The sequence below is a fragment of the Chrysochloris asiatica genome, unplaced genomic scaffold (assembly GCF_000296735.1).
Source record: "Chrysochloris asiatica unplaced genomic scaffold, ChrAsi1.0 scaffold00332, whole genome shotgun sequence".
In the NCBI taxonomy this organism is placed as follows: Eukaryota; Metazoa; Chordata; class Mammalia; order Afrosoricida; family Chrysochloridae; genus Chrysochloris; species Chrysochloris asiatica.
The window spans coordinates 1188406-1196881 of record NW_006408850.1 but is presented as its reverse complement, the minus strand read 5'-3'; positions in this window follow the sequence as shown (position 1 = coordinate 1196881).

Here is an 8476-nt window from a genome sequence, read left to right as displayed (position 1 = left end):
GAGGACCCTAGGTCCATGGACTGAGAAAGCCTGTGTGCCTGTGGGCAGGAGGCTGGCTTGGACATTTACATGAATATACATTCATTGCCTGTGTATATCAAGAGAAGAGGAGAGGGGAATACTGTTGACTAATGATACATGGAGGTATTTGTAATCATTGCAATGAAAGAAAATATGATTTATTGAATGTAAAACTGATCATCTTCCCTGTAAACTTACACTCTAAAACAAACACTTTAAAAAAGAACACAAAAACCCCAATACCTTTTATATAGCAGAGGAACACTGTCAGCACCACATTATTGAATATTTACATAAGATGAATAGCACCAGAATATTGTCAGATATAGTACTAGAAGATGAGTCCCTCAGGGTGTAGGGTATACAAAATATCATTGTGGAAGAGGTGCCTCCTCAAAGTGAAATTGATCATGATGATGTGAATGGAGTACAGCTTTGGGGACCTTCATTTACTGATGAGGCATAGCTCAAATTCAAGAGAAAGAGCTGTAAACATCCATTAAGAATCTGAATGTGGAATGTACAAAGTATTAATCCAGAAAAATTTGAAGTAATCAAAAATGAAATGGAATAAATAAAAATTGATATCCTAGGCATTTGTGAGTTGAAATGGACTGGAATTGGCCATTCTGAATCTAACAATCATATGGTTCACCTTATACCAGGAATGATACATTGAAGAGGGATGATGTAGCATTCATCATTAAAAAGAATATTTCAAGATTGAACTTAAAGTATAATGTTGTTATAGGATAATATCCATAAGTCTAAAAGGAAGTTAATACCATTATTATTCAACTTTACATACCAATCACTAAAGCCAGAGATGATGAAATTGAAGAATTCTACCAACATCTTCAGTCTGAAATTGATCAATGATGCAATTAATATGCATTGATAATTATTGGTAATTAGAATGTGAAGGATGAAAAAAAAAGGGGGATAATCAGTAGTCAGAAAATATGGTCTTCATGATCAAAATGTTGCTGAAGATTGCATGATAGAATTTTGCAAGATCAATGACATACTCATTGCAAATACAATTTTTAAACAATGTAAAATGTGACTATAGACATGAACCATACCAATTGGAATACAGAGAAATCAAATTGACTACATATGTGAGAAGAAACAATGAAAAAGTTTTATATCATCATCAAAATCATGATCAGGGACAGACTGTGGAAAAGACCATCAGTTGCTCATATACAAGTTCAGAATGAAGCTGAAGAAAATTGAAACAATCTATGAGAGCCAAAATATGACCTTGAACAGATGTCACCTAAATTTATAGATCTGAAGAACAGATTTGATGCATTAGACAAGAATGACTGAAGACCAGAAGAGTTGTGGGATGATATCAACAATTTTGTAAAGGAAGAAAAGAAAGCAAAATGTCATTAAGAAGATAGTAAAGAAGCAAAAGACTAAAATGTATATTGGAAGAGATTCTCAAACTTGCTCTTCAGCACAGAGATGATAAGGAAAATGGAAGAAATGAGGAGGTAAAAGAGCTGAACCAAAAATTACAAAGGGTAACTCAATAAGATAAAGTCAATTATTATAATTCAATATGTAAAGATGTGAAGTTTGAAAATCAAAAGGAAAAAACAGGTTAATCATTTCTCAAGTTGAAAGAACATAAGAAAAATTTCAGGCCATGACTCACAATATTGAAGGATTCTTTCTATGTACAGAATATTGAACAATGCAGAAACAGCAAAAGAAGATAGAATGTATACACAGAGTCACTGTACCAAAAAGAAATGGTTGATGTTCAAAAATTTCAAGAGGTAGCATATGATCAAAAGTCATTGGTACTGAAAGTACAAAGTGCACTGAAGACATTGGCCAAGAACAGGGTTCCGGTAATAGATGGAATACAAATTGAAATCTTTGAAAAAATTGATGCAGCACTAGAGGCACTCACTAATCTATGCCAAGAATCTTGGAACACAGATACCTGCCCATATGTTTGCAAGAGATCCATATTTTTGTCCATTCTAAAGTGAAGTGACCTGTGGAAATCATGCAACAATATAATTATTGTATCACATTCAGGTAAAATTTGCTAAAGATGATTCAAAAATAACTGCAGCAAAACATTGAGAGGGAACTGACAGAAATTCAAGCCTAATTCAGACAAGGATGTGGAATAAAGGGTATCATTGCTGATGTCAGATGAATATTGGCTGAAAGCAGAGTATACCAGAAAGATGTGTATTTCTATTTTATTAACTATACAAACAATTTCAACTGTATGGAACATGACAAATTATGGATAACATTGTGAAGAATGGTATTCCAGAATACTACATTGTCCTCATGAGGAACCTGTAGGTAGGCCAAAAGGCAGTCTTCAAACAGAAAAAGGGACACTGAATAATTTAAAATCAGGAAAGGTGTTTGCCAGGGTTATATTCTTTCACTATACTAATTCAATCTGTATGCAGAGCTAATAATCTGGGAAGCTGGATAAAGAATGTTGAATCAGGTTTGGAGGAATACTCTTAAATGACCTGAGATTTGCCCATGATACAACATTTCTTGCTGAAAGTGAAGTGCACTTAAAATACTTACTGATGGAGATCAAAGACCAGTCTTCAGTATGAGTTGCACCTCAAATGTAAAGAAAACAAAAATCCTCACCACTGGACCAATAAACACCATCATGATGAATGGGGAAAAGTTTGAAGTTGCCAAAGATTTCATTTTGCTTGGATTTAAAATCAACACTCATATGAGCAGTTGTCAAAATATCAAAATACATTTTGCTTGAGACAAATGTACTGTAAAAGACCTCTTTAAAGTGTCCAGGAGCAAAGATGTCAGTTTGAAAACTGTGGTGCACATTACCCAAGTCATGGTATTTTCAGTGGCCTCATGGGCATGTGAAAATTGGCCAATGAATAAGGAAGATTATAGAAGACTTAATGCATTTGATGTATGGTACTAGAGAAGATATTGAAAGTGCCATGGACTGCCATAAGAAAAAAACTTATGTGTTGGAAGAAGTACAGCCAGAATGCTCCTTAGAAGCAAGGATGGCAAGACTTCATATCTCATACTTCAGACATAATATCACAAGGGATCAGTTCCTGTAAAGTCCATCATGCTTTGCAAAGTGGAAAGTCAATGAAAAAGAAGTTCCCAAGAGATGTATTGGCACAGTGGTAGGGGCAATGGGTTCAAGTGTAATGATTGAGGATGGTTATGGACCAGACCGTATTTCATTATGTTATGCATAGTGACTCAATGAATCGGAATCGGCTCAACTTCTAACAACAACAGCATAGACATGTTTGTTAAAGTCCAGTGACAATCATACTTCATGTTAATTATCAGTCCCCCTATGAATATGAAGTCTGGTTTCTACAACCAAATAAATAGTTGTGACTACTATAATACCTAGCATTTTGAGGGCCTTTCCATGCCTAATGTCAGATGGAGTTTAGTAAAGAATATCAGAGATGCTTACATTTGTTTTATTGACTATGCAAAGATATTCAACTGTGTGTATTATAACAAACCATGGATAGCATTAGGAAGAAGGGGTATTTTTAATACTAAATTGTGCTTAATTGTACATAGACCTCTTGGCAGTTTATAGAGTAGGAAGACTGGGAATTTCAAACACTTAATTGTACATAGACCGCTTTGCAGTTTATAGAACAAAACAAGGATTTAAAATTTGTATGTGGCTCTATAATCCAAGATGCCAGGGTAAATGAAGAAGAATACAATACCAGGATTGGAGGAAGATTCATGAACAACTTGTGATACGCAGATGAGATACATTTGCTTGCTGAAATCAAGCAGGACTTGAAAAGCCAGCTCATGAAAATCAAAGAATACAGCCTTCGTATTCAAAGGATTACAGCTTAATGTAAAGAAAACAAAAATCCTCACAACTGGCCCATTAAATAACATTATGATAAATGCATAAATGATTAAAATTGTCAAAGACTTCATTTGTTTGAATCCACAATCAATGCTTATGAAATCAACAGTCAAGAAATCAAGTGTTATATTGCACTGGGCAGATCTGTTGCAAAAGATGGTTCTAAAGATAGAGCAAAGATTTCACTTTGAGTACTAAGATGTGCCTGACCAAAGCCATTGTATTTTCATTCACCTCATATCCATGGGAAAGCTAGATAATTAACAAGGAATAGTGGAGCAAAATTGGTGCATTTGAGTTGTACTGTTGGTGAAGAATATTGTAGGTTCCATGGACTTCCAGAAGAATAAACAAATCTATCTTGGAAGAAGTACAGCCAGGTTGTTCCGTGAGACTTCCTCTCATGTACTTTGGACATGTTATTAGGAAGGACCAATCCCTTGAAAAGAACAACATGCTATGGTAAATAAAGGGTCAGTGTAAACAGGAAGACTCCCAGTGAAATGTATTGACACAGTAACTGCAACATTGGGTTCAGACATAACAAGGATTGTGAGGATGGTGCAAGACGAGGCAGTATTTGGTTCTGTTATGCATAGGATTGCTCTGAGTCAGAACCCACTCAAGGACACCTAACAACAACTTTTGTGCCAGTCCTTTTCTATATATTGTTGTTGTTGCTATGTGCCTTGGAGTCGGTTCCAACTCATAGCGACCCTGTACAAGGTTTCTGAGGCTGTAAATCTTTACGGGAGTAAAGCTGGTAGTTTCAAACGGCCCACTGTGAGATTAGCAGCCCAATTCATAATCACTATGCTACCAGAGCTGCTTATATAATATATAGAAAATTATATATTTAGTTTATTTTGTCCCATTTATGATTAAAGAGGTGTCCTAGATTGGTATAAACAGTTTGTATTCCAGGCTGTTAAATGTTCTGCTTCTGAAAAATTAGACATTGAAAACCCTATGGAATACAGTTCTACTCTGACACACATAGAGTTTCAGTGAGTTGAAATAAACTTGACAGTAACGATTACAGGTATTGTTGGTATCTTCAAGGAAGTTTTTAAGTTAACTTCCTCACTAAAGTTGCTATCCTTGCCTACATATTAACATTTCTGAGTCAATAATACATCTAACTATCATGAAGTAATATAATATACCCTCTGAAGGAACTCTGGTAGTATAGTGGTTATGAGTCGGGCTGCTAATCTCATGGACAGCAGTTTGAAACTACCAATAGAGAAAGATGAGGTTTTCTTCTCCCGTATAGATTTACAGCCTCAGAAACCCTATGCAGGGTTGCTATGAGTTAGAATTGACTCCACAGCACACCACCACCACCACCAAAGGTAACTTCACACACATTTTCAGGAGGGACCAGTCCCTGAAGAAGGATATTATGTTTGGTAAAGTGGAGGGTCCAAGAAAAAGAGGAAGACCCCAACTACATGAACTGGCACAGTGACAGCAGCAATGGGCTCGAATGTTGCAACAAATGTGAGGTTAGCATAGGACTGGGCAGTGTTTTGTTCTGTTGTACAGAGGGTTGCTATGAATTGGTACCGACTCAGTGGCACCTAACAATAACAACAAAGGTAAACAAAAATTATTATTACATTAACAATACATATTCTGAAAGGGAGACCTGAAGTTAATGGAATGATTAATTAATACTGAATTTGGGTGCATACATTGTATTTTTGTGAAGCAATACTGTTGTTTATTAATTTATTTTCATTCATCCACATGGTTCTTCTAAAAGCTATTCATCAATTTTATACCTATGCGAGAACATAAAGCAAGTATTAGTCTCCCTTTCCCCCCAATTTTTCTACCCAAACCTACCACATTGAGTCAATTGATTCTCAGTGACCCTGTATAAAGTTTCTAAGGCTGTGAATCTTTATGACAGCAGAAACCCTTATCTTTCTCTCTTGGAGCATCTGGTAGGGTTGAATGGCTGACATTTTTTTGTTGTTGTTTAGTCTGTGGTTAGCAGTCCAATGCTTATCTTGCAGTGTTTCTGTAGTTAAAGAAATGTGAGGCTCAGAGAAGTTAAGTTCCTTATAAAGGTCACAGTGATAATGGAATTTGCTCTTTGACGACCTCATTCTCTCATATTGTCTTTTAGAGACCTTTCAACAAACATGGACTAAGTATTATGATAGAAAGTATATGGCAGTAGAATCACAGGAGCAGCTTATAAATTATCGAGCATGTAAGAACAAACAGATCTGTGTTGGAAGAAGTACAGCCAGTGTGTTCCTTGGAGGCCAGCATGGCCAAATTTCATCTCTCATATTTCAGACATTTTGTCAGGAGGGACCAGTCACTGGAGAAGGATATCATGGTTGGTAAGGTGGAGGGTCAGAGAAAAAGAGGAAGACCCCCAGCGAGATGGATTGACAAAGTGACAGCATCAATGGGATCAAGCATGGTAACAATTGTGAGGTTGGCCCAGGATTGGGCAGTATTTCATTCTGTTGTGCATAGCGTCTCTATGAGTCAGTATTGACTTGATGGCATCTAACAACAACAACAGAGAAACCTCTAAGAAGTAAATGAAAGAAGAGTTCTGACTATTCAGAAGAGTATTCAGCTCCTTTCTCTTTGACATTTGTCCTTGGCATTAAGCAATATTTAGGTATATGAATAGGGGACTGTCAGGCATTAAAGCACTAATGTTCTTCCCACACTTTCTGAGGCACATAATGGGGTGGTCCTAACCTGTGAGACTTAAAAGTGACTTGGCCTTAACACTTATCAATGGAGGATAGATAGATTCACGTTAACTATCATTATATTTGGATTCAACACACACACCAGACCCAGCAAAGTCATACTGATGATATTGACTGGCAGCAAAACAAAGGCATCCAGGTGCTCCAGGGCAGATGCTGCTCATTTGCCTAACTATACTCTAAGGAAGAAGAGATAAAATAATTAAAGTCTGCTTCAGCGACCTCGATAGGAAATCACAGGGATCCTCAGGGAAATTTCCCATTTTAAATCCACTGCTCTTCCCAACATATTACCTTGACTGCAGGCCTGATATAAGGAGGCTCAGATGAGAGAGAAACTGGATGTATTGTGGTGCTATTTCAAATCCTCTGCGGATTTGCTGTCATTTCCAACAAGGCACTTGGACTGTGATTCCCTTGAGGATATAACATGTATCTTGTTTAGAACTGCAATATCTAGATCACTGTGCAGAATATTTGTTGTTGTTGTTGTTATGTGCCGTGAAGTCAGTTTCAACTCATAGCGACCCTATACAGGGTTTCCAAGGCTGTAAATCTTTATGGGAGCAGAAAGACTCATCTTTCTCCCACGGAATAACTGGTAGTTTCAAATTGCTGACCCTGAGGTTAGCAGCCCGACTCGTAACCCCTTTGCTCCCAGAGCTCTTCTTAAATGTACATTGAAATGGTGTACATTAGTCAAAGTTAAAGAGCTCTGGGAGCATAGGGGTTATGAGTCAGGTTGCTAATCTCAAGGTCAGCAGTTCGAAACTAGGGATACCAATTCTGACATCAGATAGGTCTTGACTGAAAGCAGAAAATATCAAAAAGATGTTTATTTCCTTTTTATTGCCTATGCAAAGGCTTTTGACGATGGGTACTATGACAAGCTATGGACAACGCTATGAAGAATGGATATTCCCAAATACTTGATTGTGCTCATGAAGAACCTGTACATAGACCAACAGGCAGGCATTTGAACAGAACAAGGGGGTAAGGAATTGTTTAAAATCAGTAAATGTGTTTGAAAGGGCTGTATGTTCTTTAATCATAATCACTCAATCTGTATATTCAGCAAATGATCTTAGAAGCTGGATTATATGAAGAATATCCTAGCATCAGGGTTGGAAATGATACAACCTTGCTTGCTGAAAGTGAAGGCGACTTAAAGCAATTATAGATGAAGATCAACCACTGCAGTCTTCAGTATGGGTTGTACTTCAGTGTAAAGAAAACACAAATTTTGACAACTGAACCAACAGATAACATCATGATAAATTTAGAAAAAAATTGCAGTTGTCAAAGACTTCATTTTGCTTTGATCATAAACAACACTCATGTAAGAAGCAGTTAAGAAATTAAATGACATATTGCAATAGGCAAATCTACACAGCACCTCTTTAAAGTGTTCAAGAGACAAGACATTAGTTTGAGGACCAAAGGTGCCTGACCCAAGCCATGGTACTTTCAAATGCCTCATATGTATATGCAAGTTGGACAATGAATAAGAAACACTGTAGATGAATGGATATGTTTGCGTTATGGTATTGGAAAAATATATTGAAAGTAAAATGGACTGGCAGAAGAATACACAAATTTGTGTTGGAAAAAATACAGCCAAGGTGCTTCTTAAAGCCAAGACGGCAAGACTTTGTCTCTCATAAGGAACTCTGGTAGCATAGTGGTTACAAAACGGCCTGCGAACCTCAAGGTCTGCAGTTCGAAACTACCAGCTGTTCCGCAGGAGAAAGATGAGGTTATCTGCTCCCATAAAGATTTACAGCCTCAGAAACCCTGTACAGGGTTA